Source organism: Notolepis coatsorum (assembly GCF_963971535.1).
Source record: "Notolepis coatsorum genome assembly, chromosome: 9".
NCBI lineage: Eukaryota > Metazoa > Chordata > Actinopteri > Aulopiformes > Paralepididae > Notolepis > Notolepis coatsorum.
This window is the reverse complement of record NC_140173.1, coordinates 118,071,483-118,090,184: the sequence shown is the minus strand read 5'-3', so window position 1 is coordinate 118,090,184 and position 18,702 is coordinate 118,071,483. Positions and strand designations below refer to the sequence as shown.

Genomic DNA, 18,702 nt, shown 5'->3' with positions numbered 1-18,702 from the left:
CTAGCCAACGTTAGCTCTCATAACGAGCCAGTTAGCCAGCGCCAGGTACAGTAGCTAGCCAACGTTAGCTCTCATAACGAGCCAGTTAGCCAGCGCCAGGTACAGTAGCTAGCCAACGTTAGCTCTCATAACGAGGCAGTTAGCCAGCGCAAGGTACAGTAGCTACCAACGTTAGCTCTCATAACGAGGCAGTTAGCCAGCGCAAGGTACAGTAGCTACCAACGTTAGCTCTCATAACGAGCCAGTTAGCCAGCGCCAGGTACAGTAGCTAGCCAACGTTAGCTCTCATAACGAGCCAGTTAGCCAGCGCCAGGTACAGTAGCTAGCCAACGTTAGCTCTCATAACGAGCCAGTTAGCCAGCGCCAGGTACAGTAGCTACCAACGTTAGCTCTCATAACGAGGCAGTTAGCCAGCGCCAGGTACAGTAGCTACCAACGTTAGCTCTCATAACGAGCCAGTTAGCCAGCGCCAGATACAGTAGCTAGCCAACGTTAGCTCTCATAACGAGCCAGTTAGCCAGCGCAAGGTACAGTAGCTAGCCAACATTAGCTCTCATAACGAGCCAGTTAGCCAGCGCCAGGTACAGTAGCTAGCCAACGTTAGCTCTCATAACGAGCCAGTTAGCCAGCGCCAGGTACAGTAGCTAGCCAACGTTAGCTCTCATAACGAGCCAGTTAGCCAGCGCCAGGTACAGTAGCTAGCCAACGTTAGCTCTCATAACGAGCCAGTTAGCCAGCACCAGGTACAGTAGCTACCAACGTTAGCTCTCATAACGATAGCCAGTTAGCCAGCGCCGGGTACAGTAGCTAGCCAACGTTAGCTCTCATAACGAGCCAGTTAGCCAGCGCCAGATACAGTAGCTAGCCAACGTTAGCTCTCATAACGAGCCAGTTAGCCAGCGCAAGGTACAGTAGCTAGCCAACATTAGCTCTCATAACGAGCCAGTTAGCCAGCGCCAGGTACAGTAGCTAGCCAACGTTAGCTCTCATAACGAGCCAGTTAGCCAGCGCCAGGTACAGTAGCTAGCCAACGTTAGCTCTCATAACGAGCCAGTTAGCCAGCGCCAGGTACAGTAGCTAGCCAACGTTAGCTCTCATAACGAGCCAGTTAGCCAGCGCCAGGTACAGTAGCTAGCCAACGTTAGCTCTCATAACGAGCCAGTTAGCCAGCACCAGGTACAGTAGCTACCAACGTTAGCTCTCATAACGATAGCCAGTTAGCCAGCGCCGGGTACAGTAGCTAGCCAACGTTAGCTCTCATAACGAGCCAGTTAGCCAGGAAGAGAAGAGGCCGTGAAGATGGAAGAGGAGGATGATAGAGGAAAAAAGGGAGAACAGTGGAGATTAGTTGAGAAGAGTAGGAAGAGAAGACAGGAGCGGACACAAGGGGAGGACAGGATGAGATAGGAGAGGAGTGGAAGAGAGAACATATATCAATCCCAGTGCTCATGTGTTCCAGTTCAATAAATTGTTGTTCATCTACAGCTTGTTGCATTATTTCATGCATTGATATTATCAATAAGACATAATCTCTAAGCATTTACAATGTAGACTTGACTGGCACATCTTTTAAATCAAGTAAGTAGTCAGGTGTCCTAGGGGGTTGTGTGTGTGAGGGGAGGGGGGCGCGGATGGGGGCGGAAAACTTCAGGGGCTTATAGATCATCACTTAATATGGTACCTGGAAAATCAGGAGGTAGTATGGAAAGAAATGTCAAGGCAAGCGTGGGAACCCTGTGGGGGCAGTATAGTTTCCAAGAAGAAGAAAGCAGCAGCAGTACAGCATTTGAAACGCAAGCACCCTGGAACAGTGACGACTGCTACTTCGGATCATGGGCCGATACCGATGTGTAAAAGAAACTGCCATATCGGCCGATATTATATCGGCGGCCGATATATCGTGCATCACTAGTTTGTGCTATAGCAATGCAATCACGGGTTCCTTCATGGACACTGTCATTTGTAAATTGTGTGTTCCCCTGCAGGAGATCAGAGTAAGACACACACATACACACAGCTCCTCTCACACACACAGCAAACAAAAGACCTAGAAGTCTGTCTGATCTGACTCATCCACCTCCTCTCCTCTCCCCCTACAGCTGTTGGAGATGGTGAAGCCTAGTGTGTGGATCCACGTCACCCTCCTGGACCAGGTTAACAGCCCCATCAGAACCGCGGCGCTGGGGCAGAGGCTGCTACTTTTAAAACATTATTTGCACATAATCTTTCCATTTAAACTTGCACTTTAATTTGTATTATTTAATTTATACATTTTGTTTTCATTATGATTGATTATTGTATTTATGGTATCCATAAACTTCAATCGGTTCGGATCCTTTGAATGAAATGAAAATGTAAACAAACACTGGCGTCTAGGGATGCCCCGATCACGTTTTTTTGCCACCGATACCAATCACTGATCGTCTTGAGCCATATCGGCCGATACCGATCCGATAGTTTTTGATTAAAAAAAATTAAAACAAATATTTTATATAATATTATTTTTTATTTTTTTTTATAAAATATATATATTATATAATTAGACTTGTACTTGTAGTTGTATTATCTGCGAGACAACGCCACCACGCAACAAGTCAAAATGCTCGCTATCTGCAAACAGCTCCACTGTCTGTGTGTATACTCTGCTTTGGAATCACATTCAGCGTGGGGCCTGAGAGGGCTGGGGCTGACGTTCTGCAGATGGATACTATTGAGTCAGAGTGATAGTTCAACAGGTTAGCATGATAGCTAATTAGCCAATGTTCAGCTGCAAAAACTAATAATGTCAATTATGTTATAAGCAGTGTTGGGACTAACGCGTTACAAAGTAACGCGTTACAGTAACGAAGTAACCTTTTGCCGTAAATAGTACTCTAACGCATTACTTTTTAAATTCAGTAACGCTGTTACCGTTACTAAATGGTTTGTTAGTTCGTTACTGCGTTCTTTTTATGTAGATTCATAGCGAGCGTCCTTATTTCGCCTGCGTTTGTTTTGTTTACTGTAGAGAGCGTCTATTTCTTTCCGTAGCCTCATTTCTGGTTTGCGCATTTCTGATTGGCCACTGACTGACGTTCTCTGACGTTCTCTGACCAGACAGCGTCAGTCAGTGGCCACTGGCCAATCAGAAATGCGCAAACCAGAAATGAGGCTACGGAAAGAAATAGACGCTCTCTATAGTAAACAACAAGAGGACGCTCGCTATGAATCTACATAATAAGAACGCAGTAATAACGAACTAACAAACCATTTAGCAACTACTTGGAGAGATAATTAATATACAACATGGAAACGAGATAAAGAACATGTTTGAAGGGCTGCTGGAGTCAACTGGAGTAACGTTACTACATCTCGACCACCGCAGACTTTGGTGAGTGCAATGTGTTCACTGAAACTCAAGTTGAACACTTATACAGTACGAAATCTGCCAGGGAATCTCATAATACTAATCAAACAATATAAATATAGTCCTTTCATGCACAATTGATATCCTAACTATTCTAACGTTGCAATGCTTTGATTGATATCTTAAACAACGTTGCAAGATGGTTATGAATGAATGATTGAATGAATGAAAACTTTATTTAACAGATTGCAGAATGGGTACAATACAGTACGGCTCAATACATACAATTGTTAAGGGGATGCAGACCTGAGAAAGACGTTTGTCTTGTTTCCATCAGGGTCCCCCATTTTCAATTCATATAGACATTTATGACATACACAACATACATGACATTTATGGCATAGGGACATATAGGTATTTAGTACTGATACATTTGTGACATAAGCGGTATTCAAATATACAGTACTGTTACCCCTAGATCCTGACAGAGTATATACATATGATGGGGAGGGGACTGTACATTAGGAGGGGGTGGGTGGGTGGGAGAGAAATATACATACGGCGGGGAGGGAATATATAATGAAACGCTCTAGACCACATTGTTTAGCAGAGTTCGGTGATGTGAATGGAAACTGTCAAGTTGATCAACCGATTTTGAGTATCTGGGGCATGGGACTTTTTTATTTTTTTTTTTTTTAATAACTAAATAGTTACTTTTCACAGTAACTCATTACTTTTGGGTGTAAGTAACTAGTACAGTAACGAAGTTACTTTGAAATGAAGTAACTAGTAAAGTAACTGAGTTACTATTTTTCAGTAACTAGCACAACACTGGTTATAAGACATTGATATCAGGAGCTATCTGTAGCTACTGCTAACCGGCTAAATGACGTTAGACAATGCATCATGTATTAAAATAAAGTGAACTATTTAGTTTACTGGATCATTTCGTTGTGCTCTAACGTGAGCTAACGTTAGCTACCTATGCTAACGGATGTCTCCCTATCATTCTTAAACTGAAATGCGCATTTGTTGATATCAGGAGCTATCAGTAGCTAGCCAGTAGCTAGCCAGATCCTTAGGAACTTCTACTCATGTACAATAGAGAGCATCCTGACTGGCAACATCACCTCCTGGTTTGGGAATAGCACTGCACAAGACCGTAGCAGACTACAAAGAGTGACACGTTCAGCCGAACGCACAATTGGAGGGGGGCTTCCCACCCTCCAGAACATTTACAACAAGCGGTGCAGGGGGAAGGCTAAGAGAATCATCAAGGACTCCAGCCACCCGAACAACTGCCTCTTTGAACTGCTGCGATCAGGCAAGCGATACCGGAGTCTTAAGGCGAGCACAGAAAGACTTAGAAGAAGCTTCTATCCCCAGGCCATCAGGCTGCTAAACAAACAATAAACACTATGCAACAACCATCAAATGCACACAGCACACACACACACCTACACGCACACACTCACTTAAACAAACAACACACTGCAGCACCCACTCTCCACACTTTAGATCACACAAACACACTTTATATTTATTGATAAAGGATTTGCACTACAACTCGTACACCTACTGTAAATTGTACCTAAATTGCACCTCATCCCATTTCTGCCTTGCACTATATAGTATTGTATATTAGTACACTGCATAGTATTGTATATTATATGGTAACTCAGTTACGTCTATTCTGCATCGAACATTGTACATATGTCTATACTGAACACTGTGACCTCATTTTTTACTTCTAATTCACATGCTATACTATGTTATTTTATTTCATACTTATCTTGTCTCTGGAGCATAACAGTAAGAAGCATTTTGTATAAAAGTATTCTGTACTTCTGTATGACAACTATTAAAGAAACTTGAACAGTTAGACAACACCTCATCATGTATTAAACTAAAGTGAATAGTTGACCGTGTAGTTTTGTTTAAACAGTAATGTTAGCTCGTAGCTGTTAGCTCACAAGCGATAGCTAGTTAGCCAACGCTACCCAGCACTTGTGAAAATGAATGCCAAACTGTCACGTTGATATCAGGAGCTATCAGTAGCTAGATAACATTAGAGACAACGCCTCATGTATTAAACAAAAGTGAATAGATGACTGGGCCATTTTGTTTAATGCTGGTTATGTTGAAAGAGAGCTCTCCGGTGCTCATCCACTCGACTCTTGCCGTAAGAAGGGTTTGTTGACAACATGACACGGGTCTGGGAGTGGGAGGAGGAGGAGGGGCTAGACGCGCAGCAGCAGAGCTCTGTGTGGCTGTGAGAGAAGAGCAAGTGAGAACTCCGCTGAGAATTGGATCATGTTTTCCGTGTCATCGATCGGTTTTGACAATCAGCGAAAATAAAGCATTATCACGATCACCGATCGCATATTTATACTGATTATCGGCCGATAACGATCGGTGGCCGATCGATCGGGGCATCCCTACTGGCGTCACGTTAGAAAGTAGCACTGCGTTGCGTGAAATCACTGCGCCCAGAGAGGAGTGGTTAGGCAAAAAATAGTTCCGAGTATATTTGCTTAGAAAACGTAAATGTCTAATTCAATTCTTTTTTATTTCTCCACGTGGTAAATACACAGGTCACAACATGTTTACAGGAACGTTTTGGAGTTGTATTTGGAGTGTATTTCGTGACTGTAGGGGACTGTAGGGAACTTCAGGGTAAAAGTCTGACCCACTTCCAGTGATGAAGCTACGCTAACGGTGCGGGCGTTCCCTAAGCCTAATGCATGCACAGAGACAAAAAAGGTATGTATCTTCTTGTCTAACTCCAGGGAAGATGTTAAATAAGCTAATTTCCCAAAATGTTGGAGTTTTCCTTTAAGATCCAAATTCAAATGTTTCATGAGTCATTATTTTAATTTGCGATGGGATCATGTTATGTTAGGTCCTGTGTCTTATAAATGGCCTTTTCCAGTGTTTAGCATTGTTTCCTAGCAATGGGGGTTTATATCAATGTGGTCTGTGTCTCTAATTATCATTTTGACTCATCAGTCTAGTCTCGAGTTCACAAGATCTTCCTTCACTCAACTAAGCCATTCTGATTTTACAGTTTTGCTGACGTGAATAAGGCACTGGTTGTAGTCACCGCTTTCGATATTTCGAAATCCCGCCGGTATGATTCTCAATACCGTGACGTCACAGACTGCTATTACACTGACACAGAGTTGATTGTAGTACACAGCACGCGCCAGGAGAGGGTTACGTGGCTATCGTTCTGTGAGCTGGCGTTAGTACCTGGCTGGTGCTGGCTAACTGGCTATCGTTCTGAGAGCTAACGTTAGTACCTGGCTGGTGCTGGCTAACTGGCTATCGTTCTGTGAGCTGGCGTTAGTACCTGGCTGGTGCTGGCTAACTGGCTATCGTTCTGAGAGCTAACGTTAGTACCTGGCTGGTGCTGGCTAACTGGCTATCGTTCTGAGAGCTAACGTTAGTACTAGGCTGGCTAACTGACTATCGTTCTGAGAGCTAACGTTAGTACTAGGCTGGCTAACTGGCTATCGTTCTGAGAGCTAACGTTACTACTAGGCTGGCTAACTGGCTATCGTTCTGAGAGCTAACGTTAGTACTAGGCTGGCTAACTGGCTATCGTTCTGAGAGCTAACGTTAGTGCTAGGCTGGCTAACTGGCTATCGTTCTGAGAGCTAACGTTAGTACTAGGCTGGTGCTGGCTAACTGGCTATCGTTCTGAGAGCTAACGTTGGTACCTGGCTGGCGCTGGCTAACTAACGTGGCTATCGTTCTGTGATTTGTTTACTTGGTAACACGGGTTGCTAAGGAATTTAGGTTCGAGGTTGAAGAAAGTGCACTTTTAGGTTGAAAGAACGGCCCTAATGTCAACGTGTTTCAATATAAGCGTTATGTATGGTGATAACGAGTATATTGTTAGCTCCGCTCCGACCGGAGCTCCGCTCCGACCGCGCGGGAGTGTGTGTAAATGTGTGTGCGCGTGGGGATGGAGCTTCTCCCCCGCAGTCGGGAGCACTCGCATATCACTGTCAGAATATCATTGCGCACGCCCATATTCCGATCCGTGCAATAATATTCACAGGGGTATATATTGTCATTTGAAACAAGTTACCAATGCATTGTCCCGTGGGATTATGCCCCCCCCCCCCCCCCCCTGCGGCGAAATTAATTAGTATCCCCCTCAATCTTTCTATCTGCCAGTGCAGACTGTGGGTGACTGTCACTCAAAGCGCTTATGGGCGGAGCCCAGCCCAAAACAGCTTGAAATCTTGAAGTGGAAAAATCTTGCTTTAGAGTACTTGATTAAAAATATAAAACAATGAATTTTTTTGAAAAAAACTTTACAGATGTGTTCCATAGACTCACAGGAATTGAGTAAAGTTGCCCAAATAGTGAAAGGAATAGCAATGCATGTCCCCTTTAAGTAGGGATGCACCGATCCGATATTGGTATCGGCCGCCGACATCAGTAAAATAGCTGGATTGGGTATCGTTAAAAAATATATATATATATATCGGATTTTTTTTTATATAATAAATAAAATACGAAATAACCATTCAGTACATTTATATCTATGTGTTAATTTGTTACATTTAGTTTCACTAAGTTAGGAAAGTAATGTTTTAAGTCAAGCCTGATGTTGCCTTGCACAAAAGAATGATCCCAGTCTCTTCCACACAGTGACAGTGAGGCATACAGTTTATTAATTGAATGAAGTTTATTTTCTGTCTTTGTTTACAACAAATCAAAAACACACTTGTGATCCTTTACAATTCTTAAAAACAAAATATATTTTAATATAAAAAAAAAGTGGATACATTTTTTTTTTTACACTTCAGACGGGCTCTGTGAGAATAGAAAAGGGAAGGTAGTTGCTTGCGATGGTGAGAAGCCTTGAATGCAGTGGTGGGCGACTGGGCGGATGGATGGACGGACGGATGGAGGGAACATTTTGGTCTCCCTGTGTGGGCTCTGACTCTCATATTGTTCCTGGTGAGGCCGAGTGCCATTTATGTTTCAGGGACCCAAGCCTCTACGGATGAGAACAGGACATGGCCATTGTGACATCCCCTGCACTCGTTTCTCAAAGAACATCAAATCAAACATGCATGAGCCAGTGACAAGATGGGCCAGTGAGTTCTCTCTTCCCTCTGCCTTTCTCCGCTCTCGGTTTCTCTCTACCTCTCCATCTCATCTCACATAAAAGCACTTATAGACAACGAGGCCCCCTTGACACGGAGTGGGCCAGTTCCATGTTGAAGTGAAGGTTCCTCAGACAAGGGAGGCTGGTGGAATGTTCCCTCCGTCCTCCGCTAGCTAACCAGCTATATGTCCACTCTTAATTACTGATATTCATGTGAATAGCACTAGGGGTGGACGGTATAAACGGTATACGGTATAAACGGTATTAATTTGCTCTACGGTATGGATTTTGACTATACCGTTTAACCGGTAGAGCAGCTCTAAAATAGCAATGACGTCATGTAACCACAGCGCGACTATTTCAATCGCATTTGCCCCTACAAATAGATAGAATTAGTCATAGATAATAGATATGTGCAAACTGGAAAAAGTTATTTAGGAGGCTTCGCGCAGTGGGCGTGTCAACACGCAATTGTCATTTCATAATAAACACATATCACCGCGGCGCACAGCAAGTTTCAATTTCAGTTCCTGGCATTTTTAACCAGTGGAGAAAGGTAAGATATTTCCCTATCGTTTTTCTTATATGAATTATTCTACGTTAATAAAACATACCTGGTGATCAACTACAGTTTGCTGTAAACATTACGATATGTGTGTAGTGTTATGATAACGACGGCAGCAGCGGGAGCCGGGAGGAAGGCGTGCAGCAGTGGATTTGCGAATAGCATGCAGCTGCAGAGCCGCAGAGCCAGTGGCTCTTTCAGGTCTGGTCACAGGCCCGTCAAACAGCGCCCCCCCACCCTTGCGCCGTTCTGACCCCCATCGTCTCTAAGCATTTTGTGTGTCAATTTGTTGACACATGTGTCAATTTGTTGACACATGTCAATTTGTTGACACAATTGTCAATTCTTAAAGCTGAGGATGAGTGGCACCTTTGTCTCAATTCTTATTCAATTCAATTCGCTCTGCGGCTCTGCAGCTACATATGCTTCTAGCAAAATCCAGCCCCGCTGTTTGCAATGGGAGCAGGAGTCTCGACTCGGGACTTATTTTATTTGGAATATAATGACTTTATACGCAAAAGTAGCCTAGTTTTAAGTTAAAATATTATAAATCTACATGCCTTGAGGATGTCATTCTTTATATAGCCTGCCTATCAGGCAAAAAAAATTATTCTAACAGAAACACTGATACCGTGATATATACCGTTACCGTCTATGCTTCAAATTATACCGTGATATACATTTTAGACCATACCGTCCACCCCTAAATAGCACCATATTAATTGTTTCAAAGCACAGTCATTATACACTGTATATGGATGACTTGCTCATCCCAAAGACTGCCACCATCACTCTCCATTTCCCATGCAAGACACCATCCACGAATCAGCTCCACCGCACGCAGACAGAGAGACTACAGGGTACAGACAAATATACCAATTATCGATATCCGATAGCGGTAGTGTAGAAGTCTAATATGTCAGAAATCAAAGTGAAGTGACTTGATTTGCTGCATTTTTTTTTGACACGTTAACTCTAATGGAGAAAATACATCTCAATTTGTGTCCAATAACACCAAGACAACGGTCCATGTCTATACTGTTCATTAAAGGTAATGGCTCAGAATCAGATCGGTACTCGGTCTCGGGCCAAAGCTCACGTGTTGGTATCGGTACTGAAAAGTGTGGTCGGCGTCGGTGCCTCCCTAGGAAGGACTGAGCAGGCGTGGGGTTTTCTTTTCCCTGGGCTGGCCCCCATGTTGACTTGACCCATACCAGTCTAACCACCAAGCTAATCAGGGCTGCCCCCTCTTTGTCTACTTTGTTTATGTTTTCACTTTGTTGATTTCTATGCTGAACGAGACAGACCAATTCCTGAAAGATTATAAGCACACCTGTGGTTAATAAAGCACTCGATTTTAAAAGGTTCTTCGACAACATGACTACATGCAATTGTACATGTTTGTCAATTAATCTAAGTCAATTAGACAAAGTCCTATAACTATTAAGAGTTTCTATAGTATACAAATGCAGGATAGACATCATACAGGGTGGAAGGGCTGTAGTCAAGACCACCTTGGTCGAGGCCAAATCAAATCCAAGATGTTGGTCCAGTCGAGTCCAAAGGGGGTGTTGAGACCAAGTCAAGCAACTCGAGTCCTATTCAAGACCAGGACCCAAATAAACATGAAATAAAGATGTTCAACCTGATGCATCCAATGGTGGGGCCAATCCTAACAGTGCATTATGGAACAGTCTACACACAGCCAATCACGTTATCACAGAGCAGGTGGATTGGAAGGAAATAAAGTCGATAATAAAGTCAACAGTAATGGTCGAAATTAGGGGTGTAACGATTCGACCCCACAACGATTCGATTCGATTACGATTCTTCAGGCAACGATTCAATGCATCATGAAATATCTTCATTTGACCACGATTCGATTCGATGCGATTCATTTTCAGTTAATTCCCCCCAAAAGAAAGTATACACAAATGTGGCTGGGGGAACTGATTCACTCAGCATGAATGGACTATAGGTCAATACAAAAATCGACATTAACTCTTTCTCTGCCAGGCTGGTTCCGGGATACGGCTATGCGCTGCCACGCATTAAACTAATGGAGTCCGTCACCTTGTTTGCAGGGCTATAACTATATTCTATATTATAGCTATGGATGCAATACTATGGCAAATTTTACATCAAGTATCTATCGTCGGTTCAATATGTGAAAAAGAAAAAAGATTTTTCATCCATACATTCCCGTTTTATACCGTGGTGAATATAAGTATGGTTTTAGAGCGGTCTAGGGTAATTCCTGGGAGGCTAGTAATAGCTGATGCATTGCGATGCATTGTTACTAGGGGTGGAACGGTATGCATTCGAACCGTACACCGTTCGGTACAACCTCCACGGTTCGGGGCATGTGTATTGTTCGGTTATAACATTAGCCTCGAGCTAGGCTAACGTAACGTTAGCCACGAGCTAACTAACTTTAGCCGCAAGTTAACCGTGGAAACACCAGTTCCATTAGTGGGGAAGGGAGTTATATTGACGAGGCTTGACAGCAGAGGTTCAAAGATAACTGTTTGTGTTCAATAAGGAGCCAGGAGACTACTTTTTGACCCAGAACACGACATCATAGTTTACATCCTGGACCCTGCTGGGACGTACCAACCCCACACACAAACATTATTTAAGGCAAACCGCTGTAAACCTTTTTTTTTACCAAATAAATGAGAAGCATGTTTAAATCGGCAATGCCTTCCCTCTTGCTGTACCAAAATCGCTCCTAGCTCTAACCCCGTCACTGTCAAAATGATGTGCCTGATGTCAAACTGCCTCATTCTTTCAGTTTTTGCATGACTACGTCCTTGAGAATAACTGAAAAGTTGGATTATTTTTAGGCTATAAATCTTATGCTGATGTATGGTTAAATAAAAAATAAAAATAAAAAACAACGTATACCGGACCGAACCGAAAACCGTGACGCCAAGACCGTGATACGAACCGAACCGTGGATTTTGTGAACCGTTACACCCCTGTCGAAATGCAAGGCAAGTCCAGGCATGTTGAGACAAAGTCCGGTCAAAGTTGACTGGGAGTCTGGACTTGAGACAGAGACCAGACTCAATATATACCTACAGCCCTGACTTTCACTGTACAGTAGGTCTCATAGCAGGGTGGTGTGGTCTTCATTTCGTTGTACTCTGTACTTGTGCAATGACAATACATTTAATCTAATCTAATGTACCATATCAGCCAAGAGGCCAAATTAACACCTGGGTGCGTAATTGTCCGTGTATTCGGTAGTTAGTTACAGTTATTACTTCCATCCGGATATTGACAGCTAGTTGCGAAAAGTAAATGTCAACCTGCTGACAGCTGCTGACTCTCTGAATGTGCTGATGGCAGACAGCATCACTTAGTGAACACTGAACATTTTAATGAAGATAAAAGGGTCTCCCGGGGGGGGGGGGCTGTGTGGAGCCCAGAATGCACTGCGGCAATACTACTTTTTCCCCATTAAAAGGGTCTAAAACAGAATAGCAGGAGCATATGAAACAACAGACAGTCAGTATTTTATGAGGAAATACTGCCATGCTGAACCACAAGTGAAGGGGAGAGAGAGAGAGAGAGAGAGAGAGAGAGAGAGAGAGAGAGAGAGAGAGAGAGAGAGAGAGAGAGAGAGAGAGAGAAACAGAAACAGAAACAAAGGCTGACTTCTGCTCGGGACGGGAGTGGGTGGGTGGGTGAGTTAGGCCATCGGCGAGACACCAGTCTGCAAGAATCTGTGTCGAGTGAACAGCAGCCAAGTATTTCACAACACTACACTACACACACACACACACACACACACACACACACACACACACACAGAAGACACACACACAGAGAACACACGCACACAGAGAACAGAACACGAACAGTTAGGAGAAATGTCAAAAACTGTCAAAACATTGATTAGTGTTTTGGTTTTTTATGTCTAGCAGGTTGTGAGCCGCTGAGGTGATGATACAGAACAACGTGGAGAACAGTGTGCAGAACAACGTGGAGAACAGCATGTAGAACAACATGGAGAACAGCATGTAGAACAACGTGGAGAACAGCATGTAGAACAACGTGGAGAACAGCATGTAGAACGTGGAGAACTCTTGAACTGCATGAGTAAGAGCAGCAGCGACCTCACCGCTGGATCCCACAGAGCGGCTGTCAGCGGAGAGAGACGTGAGTCACCGTGTCTCCGCACCTCCAGATGCTTCACTACCTGGAGACGTTCGTGAAGATGAATGATGCAGAGGAGGGTGCACCGCATTCATTAATCTATTCATGTATTAGTGTGTTCTGTCAGCCGTGCTGTGATTTCAGCTGTTTGCGTTTGTTTACGACGGACACTCAAGTCCAAAATGTACTACAACTTGCTGTGTGGTGTGAGGCATTTAGTCCATTTAGCCAGACACTTTTATCCGGAGTGACTTACAAATTGTGTGCAACAATGCCAGCGTGGGGTACGCGAGGCGGTCAGCAATAAGTGGTATTGTTCCGTCTAATAGCGCCCAAACTCCAGGGCCCTCATTTATCAATGGTGCGTACGCACAGATATGTGCGTAAACCGTGCGTACGATCATTTCTAAGCAAAGTGTGGGACTTATCAATTTGAACGTGTGCTTGAGATTGTGTGTATATCTATGCACAGTTCAGACCGCGCGTACCTGGTGCCCAGCTGTAGAATAAGAAAACTGCAACACGGAAATAAGCTTTCGTGCATTCGTTTCAACACCGACCGACGTGTTCGGTATGACCCGTAATTCATTATAGTTAATTGTAAAATAGCGACATTAGTGTAATTATTGTCAAACCCTATAAATAGCATTTGGAATACCTCTATCCAAATGAATGCATGTTATTTATCGTTGCATTTGGCTGATAAGTCATTGCCGGTGGCCGGGAGGAACGCATTAAATTGTAATGTTATTACTGGGGTATCTGTAATTAAAATATCACTTAAATGCAGGGGATCGGGGCTATCTACTGAAGCCATGGCTGATGACTCCTCTGATCAACCCCAACAGGAGCGCATCTACAACCGGGCACACTTGCGCACAAGAGTCACCGTGGAGCGTGCAATTGGCCTGCTGAAGGGTTGATGGCTCTGCCTGTCTGGCACGGGGGGCACGCTGCAGTGTACCGGCCTGAAAAGGTTTGCCACATCGTCATGGCTTGCAGTGTGCTCCATAATCTGGCCATCAGAAATGGCATCCCGCTGCTGGAACCCCCAAGACCTGACGCATGTCAGACGTGGAACAGCCACCTCCAAAACGCCACAACAATACAGACAAGAGCTAGGATCATAGAGCAGTTTTATGTAAATCTACCCATGCAAGATATTCAGGGATTAAAGCAAAAAACCTCCACTGTATATTTTTTATTTAATAGCGTTAGTGTTTTAAGGGAACTAGATTATTTTGAACATCTTTTCTATTGCCAGTTTGCTTTTACGTAATATCAATGCTGTTTTCAATTCATTAAATAAAACTGATACTTTTTGCAAGGGTTTACTGACTGTCATACAAATAATCAACCATGATCTACATGTATACTGTACTCCACGTTTTTATTTACATTGTGACAACACAGTCTATTTGTGCGCTCCCGCACAGACGTGATGGAATTCAAGTTCGAGTTTTTATTGATCACATAGGCAGGCTACACATGCATGGCGTAGGCTACATGGCAGTGAGATTCATTGTTCTTGTATGCGCTCATAATTGTTATAGTATAGGCTATTGTCAAGAAAGTACATTATTTTCAATCGTGGCTTTAATTCGTAGCCGATAAGCAGTTTCCTAGCAGCTTCTAATGTGCGTAGAACCCGTGTACGCACGTGTGATAAATCCCGATTTTTCTGTGCGTAGATACATTCTAAATTCTGTGCTTAGGAACAAAAATAGAACACTTTCTACACATTATTGATAAATGAGGGCCCAGGGCTCCACGTGAGAGTGCATGGGAGCATGATGGATGGTATTGTCTTCCTTCATCTCTTCTCGAGGGAAAGCATGTTTCTATTACTACTACTACTTTGATTTGGATTTGATTTTTTATTTGGATCTCTTTTGGCCCAGTCGTGGGCTATTCTTCCGAGAGCCCATAACATTAACACAACGTTTAAGAATACAGATGAGCAGAAACGAAAGTATAATTAGAAACATACATTATTGGATGACATAAAGGGGCTCTAGTGGACGAGCCTCATGCGACTACACGGACAGCCACCTGTCATGAAAACGATACGAGACTGACACTGCATAACGAGACATGGCAGGACAATAAACCAGACAAATAAGTCTTGTATGTCGCCTACATGTTACCTCTCTCACAGAGAGCCTCACCCCCCCCCCCCCCCCCCCCCCCCCCCCAATAAATCCCTGCCTGAAGCGGAGCTGTGTTTTACATCTCACTGTCCGTGTGTGTCCATCAGTCCATGAATGTGTCAGTGGCTGCCCTGGTGTTGTGCTGTCCTTAGTCTGAACACAGAGGGAGCAAGACAGCCAGAGTGTGTGAGTCTGTTTAGTGAATCAGACACTCGCTCTTGTCTTGTCTCTCAGGCCGGCTGGCTACAGAGGCCCATGAGGGAAAACAGGAGGAGACGAAACTGCCCTGCACGCCACACACGTGCACGCGCACCCATGCACAGGTCTCCAACAGTTACAGAATGGCTTTAAAGAGAAAATCCACCCTGAAAAGGGATGTAGACATTGTGTTATGTGATGATCAAGGGACAGTTCAGTCCATAATATCTATAAACGCAAGCGACTGACTGCTGGAAATCAGAGCATCAAGACTTGACTTTGTGATGTCATCAAGACACGTTTTGTTTTGTCTATTGATAATGAATTAGTGGCCGACTTTGTAGGCTCTTTGTTTGCGCAGGTATTACATCCAATAAATGAGGTTTAATGGGATGTAGGGCTTACAGCTCTGAATCTAAATGTACCCATCACCATGGGTAATGTCATAGTGTCCTACTGTAGGTGTTATGCCATTATTCATTGGTTCTCTGGTGTTTGGCTTAAGGAGACACTTGTTCATATTCACAAATCAATACTGGGTTGTACAGTATCGCACAAATAACATGCGAATTCTGTTTAGGGTTGATTTAGCTGTATGACCTGACCATGTCCCCTTTCTTTCCACAACTTCACCAAGCAGCGTACTTGCCTACTAGGTTACCCTCAGGTTGCATTTTGTCAAAAGGCCAGCCTCAGTGAATCTGGTGGTCTTAATGAGTGTTAATGCTGAAACAATTCCATTGCATGAAAGACAAGTAGCTTACCCACTGAGACAGTACAAGAACAAATACACCACTTAGGTGCGGTGATATTTGCTAGATACACCTGATATAGCCTACTATAAAAATGAAGCAACGGTTTAGAGAGGCTTTCTGTGTCCCTGACCTCGACTCCCATGCCTCACTAACGAGGGGGAAGGTGGTCTTCTCTCCCGTCTTCTCTCAAGTTCAGGGTTTTTTTCCGCCTAAAGTTGGCTGTATTCTCTCGTAGCCGGGTGCTGCAGCAGAGTAATGAAAGAGAAGCAGTCTCCTCCTCCCGTCGGGAGCCCCCTCTGCTCTGCCCCGGCTGGCCTCATATCCAGACGGAGGAATTTAACGGGGAGGGTCCGCCAGACCCGCCGCACAGATTGGCAGGAGGCTGCGCTCCGTCAAGCTAATTCAATCTCAACTGAAAAGCTTTTCTTTCACAAAATGTGCAGTAAGTAGTAGCCTGTATGAGTCGTGTGGTGCGGGGCAGCCCGTTATAGTGTAAATAGAGTAAATAGGGTGGCAGATTGTTACAGTGGAGCTGAATGAACCGCGCGGGAGTGTTTCAGATCAACACATAGTTGCAGAAGAGGCTGATGTTATTACGGTGCAGCTTGAAGCTGCTTCTTCTTACTAATTGCAACAGGTAGCCGATAATAATAGCATTGGAAAGAGTCAACAATCCCTCCTGGGCTATTAGTATTAGCTTACTGACACACAGCCTACATTCCCATTTTTAGCATTGACCAAGCCAGCAGCTGATCAACCCAAGGAGGATACACGGATTTACAAATACATATCTAGCCTTTTACGCGCGAAATTATTCAGTGTATACCTATCGATTTAGAACAACAAAAGCCATACTTACACCACCTATCCCGACTTGACCAGTCTACAAACCAGGTGACATAAAAAAATCAAAATAACCTGCAGTCAGTCACTAACTGACTGTCAGTGACTTGGGTTATTATTTCCTAAAGCACAAGCCGAAACAAGCAAGCAACACATACCCCCCAACAACACTAGCATGGAAACCACGGCGCGTAAATGCGCACCATGATCGCCAGAATGATCCATGAGATATGATCAACTAAACAAATCAAAAGCTGCCCCGTTGGCATGGGTTCATCTGTGGCTCTAAAGATGTACCAGGAGGAGCAGGTCACCCTATTGTTACTACTGTCCATCTCGAGCACCGGGCTCCTCCACGTTCAACACACAATCACAGCCCTCTGCAGCAGCGGCGGCGGCGACGAGGTGAGAAGAAGAAACAGGCGGAACTTACTTTCAGATTGGACCTCGGAGGGAAAATCCGCTTTGTTTTTCAAAACCTCGTGTTTTTACTGTGCGCTCCTTCTTTCCCACTTCACAAAGACGGCATAAGTGCCCGGCGATGGGGTGAGTGAGTGACTGAATCAACTAGCGTAGAGCACGGCAAGTTGAAGTGTCACATTACACTGGCTATTCAGTTACCAGAGAGAGAGAGAGAGAGAGAGAGGGAGCCATGCTTGGTGGTTGCTGTCAAAATGTGTCCCAGACTCCTGAGGGAGCGACGCTGCTGGAGTGAGACCGACGCGACCCTCCTTTGTGCTGGTGGTGGTTCTACCGGGTCCTGGCTGCTGCCACACTGGACCGGACTACAGGCTGGTTGTACCGGGTCCCGCTGCTAGTACACTGGACCGGACTACAGGCTGGTTCTACCGGGTCCTGCTGCTGCCACACTGGACCGGACTACATGTGGCTCAGATGATCTCTATCGAAAGCCAAACGGATCAAATAGATCTCAGGCTACTCTACCGGCGTCGGGTTGGATTTTTTTTATATAGTGGTTTGCTGCATTAGCCCATTTCCTTTTTATTACCAGCAACACAATGCAAACAGCAAGTGTCTATTACACGATGATAGCCTATTACACAAAATATAATAATGCAATTTAAACTTAAAATACAATTTGAATAAAAAATCGGCTACTGTTATAATGCAATATAAACAATTGCTAAATACATGATGATGATCCTCATTATAATTCAGATAATTGCCCAAATTATGAGGATGATGATTATTATTATAATTTTTATTATTAGGTATTATTGTTGTTGTGGTTGTCAGTAGGGTATAGTGTTCGTTTGGAGTAATCGTGTTATTTATCAAGAATTGCTATGTTGATGTTGAATTTCATCACCACTACTTGTCTTAATCGACAGTGTCATAACATCTCTCTCTCTCTCTCTCTCTCTCTCTCTCTCCCTATCTGTCAAGGCGGGGATATATATCAGAGGTTCCGTATTTTGCGGATCGCCGATCTCCGATGGTGTGGAAGCCTCTGAATAACAAAGACATGTTTGAGAGCAGCGGCGGTGGCTCTACAGCGGCAGGCTGGGCTGAGCGGTGACGTCAAGGAACAA

At 44.1% G+C, this 18,702-nt stretch overlaps 1 protein-coding gene across 1 annotated transcript in view; it reads right to left on the bottom strand.

Annotated features, from left to right (window-relative positions):
* The window catches only part of LOC311233973 (zinc finger MIZ domain-containing protein 1-like), a 297,273-nt gene extending 279,586 nt beyond the window's left edge, over positions 1–17,687 (bottom strand). The window contains exon 1 of the mRNA XM_084321040.1: positions 17,583–17,687. The gene's annotated coding sequence lies outside the window, so the exon portion shown is untranslated. The remainder of the gene's footprint in view (positions 1–17,582) is intronic.
* Positions 17,688–18,702: the final 1,015 nt, after the last annotated feature.